Source organism: Carassius gibelio, chromosome A5 (genome assembly GCF_023724105.1).
Source record: "Carassius gibelio isolate Cgi1373 ecotype wild population from Czech Republic chromosome A5, carGib1.2-hapl.c, whole genome shotgun sequence".
NCBI lineage: Eukaryota > Metazoa > Chordata > Actinopteri > Cypriniformes > Cyprinidae > Carassius > Carassius gibelio.
The window spans coordinates 24,644,153-24,663,349 of NC_068375.1; the positions used below are offsets into that span (position 1 = coordinate 24,644,153).

General features: G+C 35.1%; 1 long non-coding RNA gene across 1 annotated transcript; it reads right to left on the reverse strand.

Moving 5' to 3' along the window:
- Positions 1-13,399: 13,399 nt before the first annotated feature.
- LOC128006003 (uncharacterized) lies at positions 13,400-16,612 on the reverse strand. The gene is made up of 5 exons (XR_008178643.1): positions 15,770-16,612; positions 15,293-15,383; positions 14,280-14,409; positions 14,077-14,161; positions 13,400-13,517 (listed from the first exon to the last, which is right to left on the reverse strand). It is a non-coding gene; the product is annotated as an uncharacterized LOC128006003 (long non-coding RNA).
- Positions 16,613-19,197: the final 2,585 nt, after the last annotated feature.

Sequence of the window (19,197 nt, forward strand, 5' to 3'; positions counted from 1 at the left end):
TTACTTTCCACTCTCTATTTCTCTCTCTTTCTCTCTCTCTGTGCATGCTGGAAGTGTTGGGGTGCATGTGAGGGTGCTCGAGTACAAGTGATTTTTTTTTAAGGCTATACATACTATTATATATATATATATAATATAATATATATATAATATATATAATATATAATATTAATATTAATATAAATTTTAAATGCATTGAAAAGGGGCTATAGAAAAAATATTAGACAAGGATTTCCGAGCACTACACGTAGTGCACCTGAACCCAGCAGTAAGGGTGGGATGTAGGTTTTGTGGAAAGGAAGAGAATTTAGAGCATTTGTTTTTAAAATGTAAAAAGGTTGGAAGGTCTTTTTGATGTTCTTAATTCAAGCTTTTGGAGAAGAATTTTTATAGGTGGTGTGGAATGTATATTTTTTTTAGAAAGAAAGAAGATGTGCCTGTTAAATTATTTACTGGGAACTGCAAAACGGGCAATATGGAAAACTAGAAGAAAAACAAATCAAGGGTTACAGTTTAATAGTATTAAGGCTGAAGTAATGTTTATGAAATGAGTTGCTGGTAGACTAAAAACTGAATTTGCATACCATTGTCTTGTATACCATTGTCTTGTTTTCAATGATGTGGTGTGTTAAAGATGTTTTTTGTATGGTTCATGATGGATAGTTGGTTTTGAATTTTTGAATTTTGTATTTATTACGTGAGTTGTTAATGTGAAGACTGTTAAGAAATGTTTTTCAAATAAAGTTCTGTCTAACCATTTCTCTCTCTTTTGTTGTAAATATCAAAAGCCACAAAATTAGTGATCCAGAGACTGGATAAAGCAAAAATTACCATATAAAAATATCAGCACTGGAATATTAGATGTTTACATAATTGACCTTAGGTTCCTTCAGGGACACAGTTATGAAAGAAAAGTAAATAAAAGAAAGAGAGAGATTCTGTTTTGATCTTTTTGTCCAATTAATCTTTATAATGGAACTAAAGTAATAAGTAAAATGAATTGAAACTCACCCATTGGTCTCTCTCACTGACACTGCTTCCACCAAACAGTTACCTGCTGTTTATGATACGGTCTTTATTCATATAAAAGCAGAATCCTCTTTGTTCATACCTTTTATTATTTTTGATTACTAGTACAAAGCCACCGTCGTTAAGACCATATAAAAGATATGGCTCATAAAACAGAGCTGCTAACTGAAAAGTTAATGTTTACTCAGTATTGTAGTATTGAAGCACACAGTTTCGTGTTTGTGAGAGAGGAAGTAGGAATGTGGGAGGACACACATCGACACTGTCATCACTCAAACTACACAATAATGTAGAATCATCACATCGATGTCAGACTTGAGTCATTTCTGTGATAGATTCACATCACTCTGAAAAGTAAACATCAATTATATTAAAGCTGAGAAAATCCTCATATATTATACTTGAAAATAAGAGTCTCATAAACACTGCAGTCTGACAGAGGAGTCCACTTGTAATTTAAAAGGAATTAGTCTCAAAATAGGGAGGAGACTGAAGTGTGTTTTACTGCAGAGCTAGAGGAAACACTCTCTAGGCACTTCTTCAAATGAATAAGTACAATTCAATATACAGAATTGAATCCATTTTGAATATTTAATGCACATTTTAAAACATATTATCATTAAATAGATTTAATCATGAGATGAAAGTGAAGCTTTTACCCATATGAAGAATATATGGTCTCTTTTCATTTAAACTCATTCATTTAAATTCATGTCCATAATAATGCACACTGTTAAAATTCTAAATTTTGGAGCCAGTTATCATTATTATTATTGCTATTTAAAGAGACTAATAAATTTTATTTAGCATGAGTGCATTAAACTGAAAAGTGACAGCAAAGACTTACGTTGCCATTTTAATATTAAACTATTGCAGGATGCTCACAACACACACACACACACACACACAATATATATATATTTACAGGTATATCTCAATAAATTAGAATGTCGTGGAAAAGTTAATTTATTTCAGTAATTCAACTCAAATTGTGAAACTTGTTCATTAAATAAATTCAATGCACACAGACTGAAATAGTTTATGTCTTTGGTTCTTTTAATTGTGATGATTTTGGCTCATATTTAACAAAAACCCACCAATTCACTCTCAACAAATTAGAATATAGTGACATGCCAATCAGCTAATCAACTCAAAACACCTGCAAAGGTTTCCTGAACCTTCAAGATGGTCTCTCAGTTTGGTTTACCAGACTACACAATCATGAGGAAGACTGTTGATCAGAAAGTTGTCCAGAAGACAATCATTGACACCCTTCACAAGGAGGGTAAGCCACAAATATTCACTGCCAAAGAAGCTGGCTGTTCACAGAGTGCTGTATCCAAGCATGTTAACAGAAAGTTGAGTGGAAGGAAAAAGTGTGGAAGAAAAAGATGCACAACCAAGCGAGATAACTGCAGCTTTATGAGGATTGTAAAGCAAAAATCGATTCAAGAATTTGAGTGAACTTCAAAAGGAATGAACTGAGGCTGGCGTCAAGGCATCAAGAGCCAGACGTGTCAAGGAATTTGCTGAACCACAGACAATGTCAGAGGCGTCTTACCTGGGCTAATGGGAAGAAAAACTGGATTGTTGCCCAGTGGTCAAAAGTCCTCTTTTCAGATGAGAGCAAGTCTTGTATTTCATTTGGAAACCAAGGTCCTAGAGTCTGGAGGAAAGGTGGAGAAGCTCAAAGCCCAAGTTGCTTGAAGTTGCACCAGTTTATCAAGAAATTGTGGAGCACTTCATGCTTCCTTCTGCTGACCAGCTTTTTGAAGATGATGATTTCATTTTCCAGCAGGAGTTAGCACCTGCCCACACTGCTAAAAGTACCAATCGTTGGTTAAATGACCATGGTGTTGGTGTGCTTGACTGGCCAAAACTCACCAGACCTGAACCCCATAGAGAATCTATGGGGTATTGTCAAGAGGAAAATGCGAAACAAGAGACCAAATAATGCAGATGAGCTGAAGGCCACTGTCAAAGAAACTTGGGCTTCCACACCACCTCAGCAGTGCCACAAACTGACCACCTCCATGCCACGCCGAATTGAGGCAGTAATTAAAGCAAAAGGAGCCCCTACCAAGTATTGAGTACATGTACAGTAAATTAACATACTTTCCAGAAGGCCAACAATTAACTTTTTTTTATTGGTCTTATAAAGTATTTAAATTTGTTGAGATAGTGAATTGGTGGGGTCTTGTTAAATGTGAGCCAAAATAATCACAATTAAAAGAGCCAAAGACTTCAGTCTGTGTGCACTGAATTTATTTAACACACGTGTTTCACAATTTGAGTTGAATTGCTGAAATAAATAAACTAAATAAAATAATAAACTAAATATATATATATATATATATATATATATATATATATATATATATATATATATATATATATATATATATATATATATATATATATATATATATATATATATATATATATATATATATATGAAGGCTGGAATAATGGCTGCAGAAAATTCAATTTTGTCATCAAACAAATAAATGATATTTTAAAGTATATTACAATGTAAAACAGTTGTTAGTTAAAACTACCTTTATTGTTCTTTCAAAATTATTAAACAATCTTGTGAATGGTAGTGGTATATCAACTGTCAGATTTAAGTTGTTCTTTTGTATACTATAGAGACTCACTGACACTCGATACCAATAGCCAAAAAAAATTATAATTTGCTTTTATCAGCCGATGCCAATTACTGGCCGATACATCAGTGCATCTCTAGTATACTAGAGAAAAACCAATAAAAGTCAGTTTTTACATTACTGCTGCTACAATTATGTGTGTACAATTATGAGAGGAAACATTAAACTATTTCAAATATGTGACGAGTGGAGCGGTGGCCGAGAGACGTGGGAACAGTAGTGAGGCTGGTGGAGTGATTGGAAATGTGCGACACCAGCTCGACCCACCGGTCTCCAGTTCCACGGAGGAGATGGAGGGATATAAAACCGGAGCGATGACAGTGACGGACGAGAGAGGACCAGGCCTGGACTTTATTTTGTATTTTCTTTATATTTTTATTTTTTTTGACAATAAAATAAGGTTTTTATAATCAAAATAAAGACAAAACAGCGTGTCAGCCTCTCATGGACGACTGATGCGCACAAATCAAAATCAAAACCAAAACACAAACACAAACTAAAATCCAGGCCTTGTCCTCTCTCGTCCGTCACTGTCATCGCTCCGGTTTCATATATGCATCCTTTCCTGTGTATGGGATATTTTTCAAACGAAGGACTCAGTCCTTGGTTGAAAATCCGAGGATCCTCGACATTGGAACAGTCCTTCGACGGATGTCGATGACGTAGCATCCTCGAAATTCTGGCTTCCGAGGATCCTTCCTTGACATTGAGAAACACCTATTGACTCATACTCAGCATTCGTGCTCTGCATTTAACCCATCCAAATTGCACACACACAGCAGTGAACACACACACACACCGTGAAAACACACCCAGAGCAGTGGGCAACCATTTATGAGCAGTTGGGGGTTCAGTGCTTTGGTCAAGGACACCTAAGTAATGATATTGCCAGTCCAAGACTCGAACCCACAACCCTAGGGTTAGGAATCAAACTCTCTAACCACTAGTCCAGATACATCAGTGCATCACACACACACCAAATCATTTTCCTATGCTTCCTTCCTAACCAACACCATGTTTTCTCCCGAATCTAGCTGTGACCCAACACTGTCCAAACACATTTCACACATGCGTCAGAAGCGTTGACCTACATCAGGCCTCTTGCTAAACTAATATCAGAACACAAGGGGATTAGCCTGAGATTAGGATAAAACCGTCTGTGCAGTAATTGTTTTCTGCCAATTACAAGCTAACATAAACACGGTCCCCTCAACAACTCAACCATGCAACATTTATAGATCCTATCAATCATTCTAATCCATCCGTCCGTCCATCTAACAAAAAATGCTAAATGTATGACCTGAATTGAACCAATAACATAGTGAAACATGAAAGTGGAGATGGCTAACCGTGCACTGAGAAAATGCATTTGCTTGGTTGTTAGTTTGTCCATAGTTGGCACTTTAGTGTTTAAATGTTTTCCAAACACGTGGCCTGTTTACATGGCGTCCTCCTGACGGTCCAGACATAGTGTCAGATTGGAGCGTCTGCACTGTCTGTACACTTTGTTTTTCGTCTCAAACTATGTGACTCATACAGCAGACATTTGTTTGTGTAAACACACATCAACGTTAGCACTTGTTAAATTACCCTGGAGTTTACTAAACAAATAATTAGCGATGTCCATCGATTGTCGTTCTTTTGCAGCTGTCCACCTATTTGTCAAGCTGTTAGTAAACTTTGTGATCTTCAAGTCCTTAAATGGAAAGCGTGGTCAGTGAGTCCACAGGTTCCACCCAGACATTCACACATTCACACTCTCTCACACACGCACACACACACACACACACACACACACACACACCAACCTGGTCTCACAGAATTCCGTGAAATGTCCACGGGTCCTTAACTCAAAATCCGTGAAGCCATCACGGAATTGCCCCAAATTCCGTGACCCGGCCACGGATATTTCTCCAACGCAAGTCAATGACACTGACCTCCCGTGATCCACACACGGATACCCGTTTCAATGACGGAGTACAGAACTCGCTGAACGGACGTGCTTTCTCATTTGGAAACGCAACATTTGAAGTATTTGTTTCTTTTCCAATATCAAATGCCATAATGACATTAACCAGACAGCTGTTGTAGTTATTGCATTGTCCTGTCATCATAAAAATTACGTTTGTTTCAGTTACAAAAGTCCCGTGATGGCACGGACCTCCACAACCTGACCTCACTCACTTGTTTAGGAACTTACAAGCTTTTCGTCGACACTGTTGCAATGGCATGTAATTAACTTGGCATTTTTTCTCGTCCTGTCATCATAAAATCCAGTTTGATGGCGTTTTACACACATTTTGGCTATAGTCAGAACTAAAATCTGTGATAGGAGCACGGAGTGAGTCTGTGCTTAGATCACGGATAACTCTAACGCAAATCAATGACACTCATCTTCCGTGGTCCGTACACGGATCGTTTCAGTGATGGAGTACAGACCTCACTCAATGGACGTGCTATCTCATCTGGAAACGCAACATTTGAAGTATTTATTTTTTCAACACCAAATACCATGACCAACCTGACTGTTATTGTAACTATTGCATTGTCCTGCCATCATACAGATTCACTTTGATTCTGTTAGCCTAACTAAAATCTGTGATACGAGCACGGAGTGAGTCTGTGCTGAGATCACGGATAACTATAACGCAAGTCAATGACACTCTTCTTCCGTGGTCCACACACGGAAACCCAGTCTCACGGCAGTTCGTGATTTTGTCACGTAATTTAATCTATTTATTCGTGCCAAGCACACGTTTATTTCCTTATTTTCATGATTGCAGCACGTTTTTTAAACTAATGCATTTCAACTGGAGGCATCTTTCGTGCATCAGCACAAAATTTTCTGATTAATTATTATTATTATTATTTAATTTTTCACAGGACAACAGAAGAAACTCACTGAAACTTGAAAAAAAAATCGGAGCTTAACTTACTGTACAAAACTCAGCAACATACTGTATTGCTGGTGACAAAAACACATTAAAAATTTTTAGCTGTAAAATGCGCAATGGTTCTTTTTTTACTTTTTCATTGATTTTTATTTTTTTCATAGGCCTAGATTTAATTTTTTTTTTTATTACAGAATTCAATATCAAGTCCTTGACACATAACTGTAACACATTTTCACATTAAGAAACAATTTAGTTTAAATAAAAAGAACAAAAAATATCTAAAAATAAATAAATTATTTATTAGCGATAGGCCTACAGATTTATTTTTTTTTTATTTATTTTTTATTTTTTTACTTTAGACTCTAAAGTTAAAAGTTTTTATTAAGGCTATTGTAAAGGCTTCTTAAAAATGATGTCGCTGATGAGCCTCTGATCGCTGTCAGATTCTGTGATATGAATGTCCGCTAATGGGTTTAGAATGAGCCCCGCTCGGCCCGTGTTCTGGCTTACTGTAATATTTCACCTGTAATAAGACCGAAATAATATAATTAAAATAAAGAAATGAATGAATACATGATAACATCTAAATAAATGTTGATAGATTTAGCGTTATAGTTTTAAAAATATTAATAAACAGCAAATCAACACAGAAAGACCTAAATAATAATAATACATAATTAATAAACAGCGCCGCCCCTCCCACTACGCGCATCACGCGCTGTGCGTCAACCCCAAAGCGTCAAAAACTGAAGCGTGGTCAAGCGCCTCTAGCGTCACTGACATGAGATGTTTATCGCTTTGAAATCACGTTCAAGAAGTCTCATTCAGCACACATCGCGATACTTTCCATCAGTTTGCAAGAGCCGCAGGTTGGGTGAGTTATACAGTCTATGGTGAGTAGTAGTAAATATGCTCTTTTAATGCCTGTCATGAAACGTATTCTGTCTTCTTTATTAATCAGATGAGCGCCTTGTGTTAACTCTCTGTATTACATCGGTCATCCGAGGCTGTCTTTGAGTTTCATTGTGTTTAACTAAATGAACACAGCTGCTAACTGGTTAAACTCTAACGGTCACGTGACGTGACGTGACGTGCCACAGACCTGGGATCCGTTTTATATTCATTTCAGGTTCAAAGATGTAAGTTGTATTTGTAGTAAAATCATGGTAACCATGACACCTACAAAAGTAGGTAAAACCCAGTAAACAAGACATTTACCATGTTTTTTTTGTTTTGTTTTGTTTTTTTTACCACAGTAACTGTAGCTTTACTGTAGTATAGTAATAGCACATTAATCACCAAATTAACTATAGTTGTACCACTGTAATGGTAGTGTTTTAATGTGCTTTTATATGACATTTCACAGTAATCACATTTACTGTACCATGCTTGTAATACCTTTTTTTTTGTTTTGTTTTGTTTTTTTTTTTACATTAAAAAACATTTTTCCCATATTGTAGTTCAATTCATATTGGTTTATATCTTAAATATTTTGCTCACAGATCACTATTAACATTCTGTATATATTTCTGTTTTATTTTCTTTCCCCTTGTATTAATTTTTTAGCTGAAAAGACGTAAAGTAAGCAGTCACCCCAGTGGTGTTTGTGGAGAGGTATTCCTTCAGAAATGGAGAAGACAGAAAGCTGCAGAGGCAGGTTGGTCTGTGATAGTTTGTCCCTTTTATCAAACATTCCTGTTGTTATCATTTGCACAGCATTTTGTTGTTTCTTAAACTGTTGTACGGTCCAAATACCCACACTTGCCATCTTTGCACATTTCCTTTATTTGGCCCAAGTGAGCATGAAGATCACAATGTGTGTCGATCTTAACATGACAAAGTTCGTTTCAACTTTGCATTTTAAAAGAAACTTCTAAATGTCTTTTCAATAGTCCCTAATAATACATTTTAATGCGCTTTTCTAGAACCCAAAGCGCTAAAATTAGCGCCCTATTAACCCTATTAAAGATGACAATTTATTTTGTGGTGCTTCTAATTAAGTGATAAAAAGAAGTTACAAATGATGTACAAAATAAATATACTTTTCTGTGCACCAAGAAAACATGCAACACTTTGTTTTACTACTAAATTAGTCTCAATTTCTAATTATTATAATTAATATTTCACAAACATTGGAAAGTTGCGTGACCTCCTGTGAGATCTCTGCAAAAAGTCTCACATTAATTCCAAAACATGATGCATGATGGGATACACTAAGCATTGTATAGCGCTCCGGAGAAGTATTGGAGAGGTTTAGTGTGTGTTAAGGACACCGTGCTTTGGCATTATTAAGACCGGGGACAGTCTCATAGTCACGTACACACACTCTCAAGTGAATAAGACCTCAAGTGTGGGTATCTGGAAAGGGGAAAAGTCTTTAAAATGATCCCTAAATACAGTCGCACATCAAAGTCTTAATAATTCAGTAATTCAATTTAACACTTGTATGATATTGTACAAGCCCCTGGACAATCTCATCTGACACTATCACAATATTGGAAAATCAGTTGCCCCACACAGTCAGAAAGTTTATATTGTTCATTGGCTTCTCATTAAATTACTTCAAATAAGCCCCATCAGTTCATGTTCCCACTATACGTGATCTCCATGACTAGATATTGCTATTAATGACTTGCTTTTAATAATGGATGCATTTAACATTTAATTATACAGCATCTTTGCAGATTATGCTTTCATGGTCTAAAAAAAACACAGTAATGTTGCATTTAATTACATAATATTTCTATCCTTTCTGTCTTACAGGATTGTTTCCAGATAACACTGTAGTTCTCCGTCATGCACAAGGATTCACCTCTTTAACTCCCCCCCCCCACACACACACACAGAGAAATGGTTCCTGGATCAGTGACTCAAGACTTTGCAGTGGTTTGATTTCTGCAGAAGATGTAACTTTGTTTTAATTAACCTTATAATGAATACATTGTGACCTTCCAGCAACCCATATACTGTACTGTATACAGAACCAGTGATGACAACAATAGTTAAAAAATAGCATTTATCATATTGATAAAGCATTGTGTTCTCTTTGTCAAGCTTCATACAGTAAACTTTACTTCTGGTGCTTTTATCATAAAAAAGCTTCAGTTCTCATCAGGAGTTTTAGTAAAGGACATATTCATGCACAGCAATCCCCTAGTTCCAGTCATGAAGTGAATGATGTTATTGTTAAAGTTATATTTCTGCATTTTCATGTAGCAGGTGTTTGTTTTCCTGAACACTTTATCTTTCTTCCATTGTTCGGACAATCAGTGTTTACGTGATGCTCTGCTGATTGAGTTTTATAGATGATATTGCACACTTGACATGCATGTCTTCATGATGTTTTTTTGTGAGTTTGAAACATTAAGTGTTGTATCACTTTTTGGTCAATAGAATCTTTTAAGAAAATGTATATTTTTACGGTGTTCTCTGAAAGATATATACCATAATTATAATGTTTTGTTTTTTAATAAAAGAATTTGCACACTGAAAAATGTTAACGTTTACAACATAACTGCCTTTTTTTTCTTCATAGTTTTATTATTTAAAAACGAGCTTGGTGACAGTGCAGTAATATGCGCACTTTGTCTTTAAATGAGTTTGACATATCTATAAATACTGGAAAACTCTTACAAAATTATGTATGTTCATTATGCTTTATTTCAGTTTTTATTACTAGAGATTAATTGGTAAAGCAAGGCAAATCACAGAAACAAATTTAAATAATTTAATAACTTAATAATTCCACTCTTTACTTTTTATTATTAAATGCTCTTGTCTTTGGTCAGGAAAAAATATATCTTTTAAATTGAATGAAATGAATCTATTGGTTAGATAAGATACAACTGTGACTGTGCAGTTCACATCACATGTGTTGTACACACACATGTACACATCGATATTGCCAAATTGTTGTCAAGCTGAATAACAATAATTTCTGTATTTGCATTATTGTTGGAAGAAGGTGTAGACGTTAATAAAACACTATCTAATAGGTGGCAAATTTAATTTATTGTTAACCAATCTATCCCTTTAGCCGAAAAACAGAAAACAGCGTTCATGAATGACAATAAATGGTTAAGGAAGTGTGATGACGCTGCTCAGCTTTGATGTCATTGGCTGTGAATGTCCCTTGTCATTGCAGGACTGTCTGTGGTTGGATTATCTTTTAACCCATATTAAACAGCGGATCATGTTACAAAAGTATGTTTTGCTGCTATTATCACATTAGTAAATATATTAAGTCAAAATTGGGTGTTTCTATGTTGAGAAAAATCACCTTTTTACCGAGATCCTAACACTAACCCTAAGAATAACTTCAATGAACTACAAAAAACAGCGCCTAGTATTCCCTTTCCATAGACAGAACGATGGAGGCTTATGGGTAATGTAGTTTAAAAAGTTTTATTAACGAAATGAAATAAATAATATATTGAATGGTAAACTAGACATATAAATATGTTCACTGTGTAAACCACTATGATATATTTGATAGGCATGGTGAAATTTAGTATTTTAGAGTATGCAATATGTAAAATGCCTTTATGCCACCTTTCCATTCATTTCTGAAAACTGTGTCCAACATTATTTTATCAGCATAGCATAAGTAGTAATCATGCTGATTTTCGCTTTGATATGTTAATTGGACTCTGATTTACAGCCATTTGAAATGTACAGTTTTGGGCTCTTCCGGGGGTTGCTATATATGTATTCTCCTCATCATGGACAACAAACTGAGCTGAGTCACATTTATATCTGACAGTTTTCACAGTCCTCTGTTTTCTAATTCTTACATCATTATACCTTTTGACAGGACATTGTGAGGCCATCTGATGAAACATGGAAAAATTATAAAGAAATGTTTTGATAATAAAAATAATAGATTATTTATTTGATTTTTGAAGTAAACATCAATAAATATAATGGATGAACCTGCAACAACATGCCATTATCTATTCCCCACTGTTAAGCAGTAATCAAGGACAATGTATACACATTGTGATACTTCACTATTACACAAGGACAAATTCATTCACATATATATATATATATATATATATATATATATATATATATATATATATATATATATATATATATATATATATTACTAATAACTAATAGCAAAAATCAGTGTAAAAATGTCCTCTCACCCCTGTCTCTTGCTTTTCATGTGCTGGACATCAGTAATGTGTGTGCTCTTGGTTTTAATGCAGTACAAGATCCACGTTGATCATTCCTGCTACATTCTCAGTTATCCCTCAAGTGTTTGTAACTATAAAGCCCATGGCACCATCTTGTAATGCAAAATAATTAATCTCGTAACTCCCTTTCTTTCACAAAACAATTGGCATTTGTTACTAAATATAAACAATAATAACTTTCTGGTGTACTGATGTCCCAGATGTCATTAATCTGATCAAATATTTTTATGTCTTAAGTAAAAAATAATCCCAATAATGATTATGTAGTTTTTCCAAGTCTAAAATAAACACATATGAGCCTAACTAGTAAAATGATGTATTTACCAAGAATCTTCAGAACACAATATTCACCATTTTCATTTTATTGAAGCATAGACTACAAAGTTGATAAAGTAGCATCAAGACAAATAAGATTCAAGGAAAATAATTATTCATAATCAAAAATACATTAACCTCATATATTAATCAGTTCACACAGATGAGTGATGAAATGTCCTTAAAAGTCACAGTCCCATCCAGTCAACTGTGATACAGATCATGTGATACATATAAGACATTTGATACTGTTTCAGAAAATAATGATTCCTTATCAACACATCTAAACTGGTTTCATCGTGATCTTCTGTCGTGTCTGGAAACCGCTTTTGGTTGAGATCCAACACTGATGTGGTGTAGCTTGTTCTCAGACAAAGATTAGATTAGATTAGATTAGATTCAACTTTATTGTCATTATGCAGAGTACAAGTACAGAGCTAATGAAATGCAGTTAGCATCTAACCAGAAGTGCAAGAATATAGTGTTTTATATACATAAAAGTGCAGAGTAAGTAAAGCTATGATATACAGAATTTACAGTGGAGTTGCTATATACAATATTGATCAGAGTATATACAGAATATAAATATGAATTTAATGTAGGGATTGTATGTACATTATGAACAGAGCAAAGAAGAATTATATATACATTATGAATAGCAGGAACTTGAGAACAGTGGTAATAAATACAGTTGAATGAGTGTGCAAAAGTATAGTTTAACAATTTATTATATGCAAAATAATAGTAGTGCAATTATATTTATTGTAGAAATAGTTTACTGTGCTTGTACAGTAACAGCTTTAGACAGTTTATAGTGTAATGGATTTAACCATGTGCAGTCTGTGCAAAATATGAGTAGTGCAATACATGTATGTAAAGTACTGTGACCAGTGCAGTAAAAGAGCAGGTGCAGGTTAGATTGGTTGTGTGGTGTTCAGGAGTGTCACAGCCTCGGGGAAGAAGCTCTTCCTGAGTCTACTAGTTCGAGAGCGTAGGCTCCTGTAACGCCTGCCGGATGGAAGGAGGGTGAAAGGTCCATGGTTAGGGTGAGAGGCATCCTTGATGATGTTTCTTGCCCTACCCAGACAGCGCTTCTGATAAATGTTCTCTATGGAGGTTAACTGGGTGCAAGTGAGATCTCCCAGTCCTAAGATCCCAGACCTGGTCAAAGTGATACAAACAATCCAGATGAAGTTGTTTAATGGACAGAGAGCTCAGCTTATGTTCTGTGTGATTTTAGCAGGGTGAGTAACTATGACCCTTGTAGTACTGTACACTTACCATTCTTCAAGCTGTTTTAAGACCTTCAGAGAAGGTTTATCTCTGAAGACAATTTACCACATCCTCTTCTTTCACACCTTTCAAGAGCATCACTTGGTCAAAACCCCTCATTTGGTTGATGAGATCATCTGTACAAAGTAAAATTGTTAAAATGCTGCAATAAACAATTTCATTATGGAAGAATTTAGAAAAAGTTACAGAGGCAAAGGACTTGCTCATGAGACTCCATTAGCATGTGTAGTTCTCAGAGACTCTAGAATTCATCTATTGTTGCAGTAAATGTGTTTTCTTCCTCTAGAATCTTTCTCCAGAGCTAATGACTTCTCTCACAAATGTGTTTTAGTCTGTGCAGTGTAAGGCTTTGCTCAAACCAATCAACTATCAATTCACAATTTATAACACAACATTCACAAAACAGTGAGATAATGTCAATTGGTGTTTATATCAATTAAACCACTTTTATGACACTTGTATGCTTTTAAGAATAACAGGTGGTGTTTTTTTAAAACTTTAGATTAAAAATGTTCCAGTCAAACTTTGCTAACATGCTATAATTATTATAGCTGTATCAAATAAAATAAAATAAATATAAAAACATTGGAAAGAATAATTACGGCTGACATGACCAGTCCTGTGAGAGATCATCATAAAGTCCTGTAACACAGCATTGCTTCAACACACACATACCAGAGGACTTCTGTTTGTTTGAGCACAAGATGGCCATCTTCATTTCTCATCCTGAGCAAATCATTTCCTTGGTCTTCCTTCTCTTCTGTGAAACAAGATAATCTTACTCTGTGTGCAATGAGCAATATTGCTCATTAAACAAATAATTAAGTTAATTTAAAGTAAGATTCAGACCAGAGCATTTGATGAGTAAACAAATGTACCTGGGAAGAGCTGATCGTGGCAAGAGTCGCTGAGACTCAGTAATAGCTCTTTTAGTTTTTAGGAAGGTTTGTGAGGGTTGGCTCCCCAAAAACTTCTGAAAAAGAAGAACAGCATTATCTGCAAACAATCCTGTAAGACAGAAAGAAAGGAAATATTATTTCATTACATGCAACTTATACATTACTATATACTTTAACTTATACATTACTTACATACATTATTTTTTAGACCATGAAAGCATTAGTGAATTATTAAGACTTTGATGTGGGACTGTATTTAGGGATCATTTTAAAGACTTTTCCCCTTTCCAGATACCCACACTTGAGGTCTTATTCACTTGAGAGTGTGTGTACGTGACTATGAGACTGTCCCCGGTCTTAATAATGCCAAAGCACAGCATCCTTAACACACACTAAACCTCTCCAATACTGCTCCGGAGCGCTATACAATGCTTAGTGTATCCCATCATGCATCATGTTTTGGAATAAATGTGAGACTTTTTGCAGGGGTTTAACAAGAGGTCACGCAACTTTCCAATGTTTGTGAAATATTAATTATAATAATTAGAAATTGAGACTAATTTAGTAGTAAAACAAAGTGTTGCATGTTTTCTTGGTGCACAGAAAAGTATATTTATTTTGTACATCATTTGTAACTTCTTTTTATCACTTAATTAGAAGCACCACAAAATAAATTGTCATCTTTAATAGGGTTAATAGGGCGCTAATTTTAGCGCTTTGGGTTCTAGAAAAGCGCATTAAAATGTATTATTAGGGACTATTGAAAAGACATTTAGAAGTTTCTTTTAAAATACAAAGTTGAAACGAACTTTGTCATGTTAAGATCGACACACATTGTGATCTTAATGCTCACTTGGGCCAAATAAAGGAAATGTGCAAAGATGGCAAGTGTGGGTATTTGGACCGTACAACAGTTTAAGAAACAACAAAATGCTGTTCAAATGATAACAACAGGAATGTTTGATAAAAGGGACAAACTATCACAGACCAACCTGCCTCTGCAGCTTTCTGTCTTCTCCATTTCTGAAGGAATACCTCTCCACAAACACCACTGGGGTGACTGCTTACTTTACGTCTTTTCAGCTAAAAAATTAATACAAGGGGAAAGAAAATAAAACAGAAATATATACAGAATGTTAATAGTGATCTGTGAGCAAAATATGTAAGATATAAACAAATATGAATTGAACTGCAAGATTTTACATTAAAAAGGTATTACAAGCATGGTACAGTAAATGTGATTACTGTGAAATAAAGTCATATAAAAGCACATTAAAACACTACCATTACAGTGGTACAACTATAGTTAATTTGGTGATTAATGTGCTATTACTATACTACAGTAAAGCTACAGTTACTGTGGTAAAAAAAACAAAAAAAAAAAAACATGGTAAATGTCTTGTTTACTGGGTTTTACCTACTTTTGTAGGTGTCATGGTTACCATGATTTTACTACAAATACAACTTACATCTTTGAACCTGAAATGAATATAAAACGGATCCCAGGTCTGTGGCACGTCACGTCACGTCACGTGACCGATAGAGTTTAACCAGTTAGCAGCTGTGTTCATTTAGTTAAACACAATGAAACTCAAAGACAGCCTCGGATGACCGATGTAATACAGAGAGTTAACACAAGGCGCTCATCTGATTAATAAAGAAGACAGAATACGTTTCATGACAGGCATTAAAAGAGCATATTTACTACTACTCACCATAGACTGTATAACTCACCCAACCTGCGGCTCTTGCAAACTGATGGAAAGTATCGCGATGTGTGCTGAATGAGACTTCTTGAACGTGATTTCAAAGCGATAAACATCTCATGTCAGTGACGCTAGAGGCGCTTGAACACGCTTCAGTTTTTGACGCTTTGGGGTTGACGCACAGCGCGTGATGCGCGTAGTGGGAGGGGCGGCGCTGTTTATTAATTATGTATTATTATTATTTAGGTCTTTCTGTGTTGATTTGCTGTTTATTAATATTTTTAAAACTATAACGCTAAATCTATCAACATTTATTTAGATGTTATCATGTATTCATTCATTTCTTTATTTTAATTATATTATTTCGGTCTTATTACAGGTGAAATATTACAGTAAGCCAGAACACGGGCCGAGCGGGGCTCATTCTAAACCCATTAGCGGACATTCATATCACAGAATCTGACAGCGATCAGAGGCTCATCAGCGACAGCATTTTTAAGAATCCTTTACAATAGCCTTAATAAAAACTCTTAATAAATCTGTAGGCCTATCGCTAATAAATAATTTATTTATTTTTATTTTTATTTTTTTTTTGTTCTTTTTATTTAAACTAAATTGTTTCTTAATGTAAAAATGTGTTACAGTTATGTGTCAAGGACTTGATATTGAATTCTGTAATAATAAAAAAAAAATAATCTAGGCCTATGAAAAAAATAAAAATCAATGAAAAAGTAAAAAAAGAACCATTGCGCATTTTACAGCTAAAAAAGTTTTAATGTGTTTTTGTCACCAGCAATACAGTATGTTGCTCAGTTTTGTACAGTAAGTTAAGCTCCGATTTTTTTTCAAGTTTCAGTGAGTTTCTTCTGTTGTCCTGTGAAAAATTAAATAATAATAATAATAATTAATCAGAAAATTTTGTGCTGATGCACGAAAGATGCCTCCAGTTGAAATGCATTAGTTTAAAAAACGTGCTGCAATCATGAAAATAAGGAAATAAACGTGTGCTTGGCACGAATAAATAGATTAAATTACGTGACAAAATCACGAACTGCCGTGAGACTGGGTTTCCGTGTGTGGACCACGGAAGAAGAGTGTCATTGACTTGCGTTATAGTTATCCGTGATCTCAGCACAGACTCACTCCGTGCTCGTATCACAGATTTTAGTTAGGCTAACAGAATCAAAGTGAATCTGTATGATGGCAGGACAATGCAATAGTTACAATAACAGTCAGGTTGGTCATGGTATTTGGTGTTGAAAAAAATAAATACTTCAAATGTTGCGTTTCCAGATGAGATAGCACGTCCATTGAGTGAGGTCTGTACTCCATCACTGAAACGATCCGTGTACGGACCACGGAAGATGAGTGCCATTGACTTGCGTTAGAGTTATCCGTGATCTAAGCACAGACTCACTCCGTGCTCCTATCACAGATTTTAGTTCTGACTATAGCCAAAATGTGTGTGTAAAACGCCATCAATCAAACTGGATTTTATGATGACAGGACGAGAAAAAATGCCAAGTTAATTACATGCCATTGCAACAGTGTCGACGAAAAGCTTGTAAGTTCCTAAACAAGTGAGTGAGGTCAGGTTGTGGAGGTCCGTGCTATCACGGGACTTTGGTTATCTAACTGAAACAAACGTAATTTTTATGATGACAGGACAATGCAGTAACTACAACAGCTGTCTGGTTAATGTCATTATGGCATTTGATATTGGAAAAGAAACAAATACTTCAAATGTTGCGTTTCCAAATGAGAAAGCACGTCCGTTCAGCGAGTTCTGTACTCCGTCATTGAAACGGGTATCCGTGTGTGGATCACGGGAGGTCAGTGTCATTGACTTGCGTTGGAGAAATATCCGTGGCCGGGTCACGGAATTTGGGGCAATTCCGTGATGGCTTCACGGATTTTGAGTTAAGGACCCGTGGACATTTCACGGAATTCTGTGAGACCAGGTTGCACACACATACTGAAAAATGTTATGCGCACAAAGACATATAATAAAAAAGCTTTTAGAAATATTGAAAAAAAATTTTAACACGTGTAAAATTGAAATAAAATGTTAATTTTATATATATATATATATATATATATATATATACACACACACATATTCACATATATATTTATACAAAAATATAAAAACAAATGCTAACTCACAAATATGAATAAAAACTAAAACTTAAGTATATAAATAATAATAAAAATAACACCCTCACGTCTTTCCAAACCTGTAAGACTTACTTTCTTCTGAGGAACAAAAAAAAAAAAAAAAGGAAAAAAAGATGTTTTAAGATAACTGTTTCAAGAAAAAGTCTATGTTTTTTTATACACCCCAAAGTAATTCATAATATCTTCCATTTTTGTTCCATAGAAAATTATTAAGTCACACAAATATGGAACAACATGAGGGTAAGAAAATGATGACATGATGACCTTTCATTTTTTGGGTGGACTATCACTTTAACTCTCAGGCCATAACTGTGAAAATGTGTCCATCAGGTGTGTTTAAACATACATGTACATAAGCATCTAATGCAGACATGGCTGTCTGAGAGCATGCCAGTTGTGTTAGATGTTTGCCATATGAATGTGTGTGGTCCCAATCAAGCACATCTGTTCAGAACTAGGTTTTCACTCAGAATGCATGTTTGTGTTCCCTGCTTACACCTCTAAATTCCTCTATTTTACAACTTGCAAGGCTTGCTCGAGTGAGGCGAGGGGAAAAAAAGATTCTGGATCTTATTTAGCCACAGACAGCCAGACTAGTCAAGAAAAATGAAGGGGGAATGAAGTAGAAAGACACATTGATACCTTAAAAGAGATGGGGAAAATAGAGAAACTGAAAGAGAGAAGAAAAGAGAGAGACATTCAAAAAAAAAAACATTCACTGGAGATTCTTGGCAGACTGTCTTGACAGCCTAGAGTTAATAAGCCACCATGAGAGGTACAAGCTTATACACTCACTCACACACACACACACACATGCTCGCATATACACAATAATCAAGATGACTAAACATGATAAAAGGATCCCCAGCAGGGCTTCTTTGAGCACTGCGGAGAATAGAAAGTGAGGTGCATAGAAAGGCTACAATGTGAAGTGTCACAGACAGGAATTGTTATAAAAAAAATGTTACTATTCCAAACAGCTATCGGATTTCCTATGATACTTTGCTAATTAG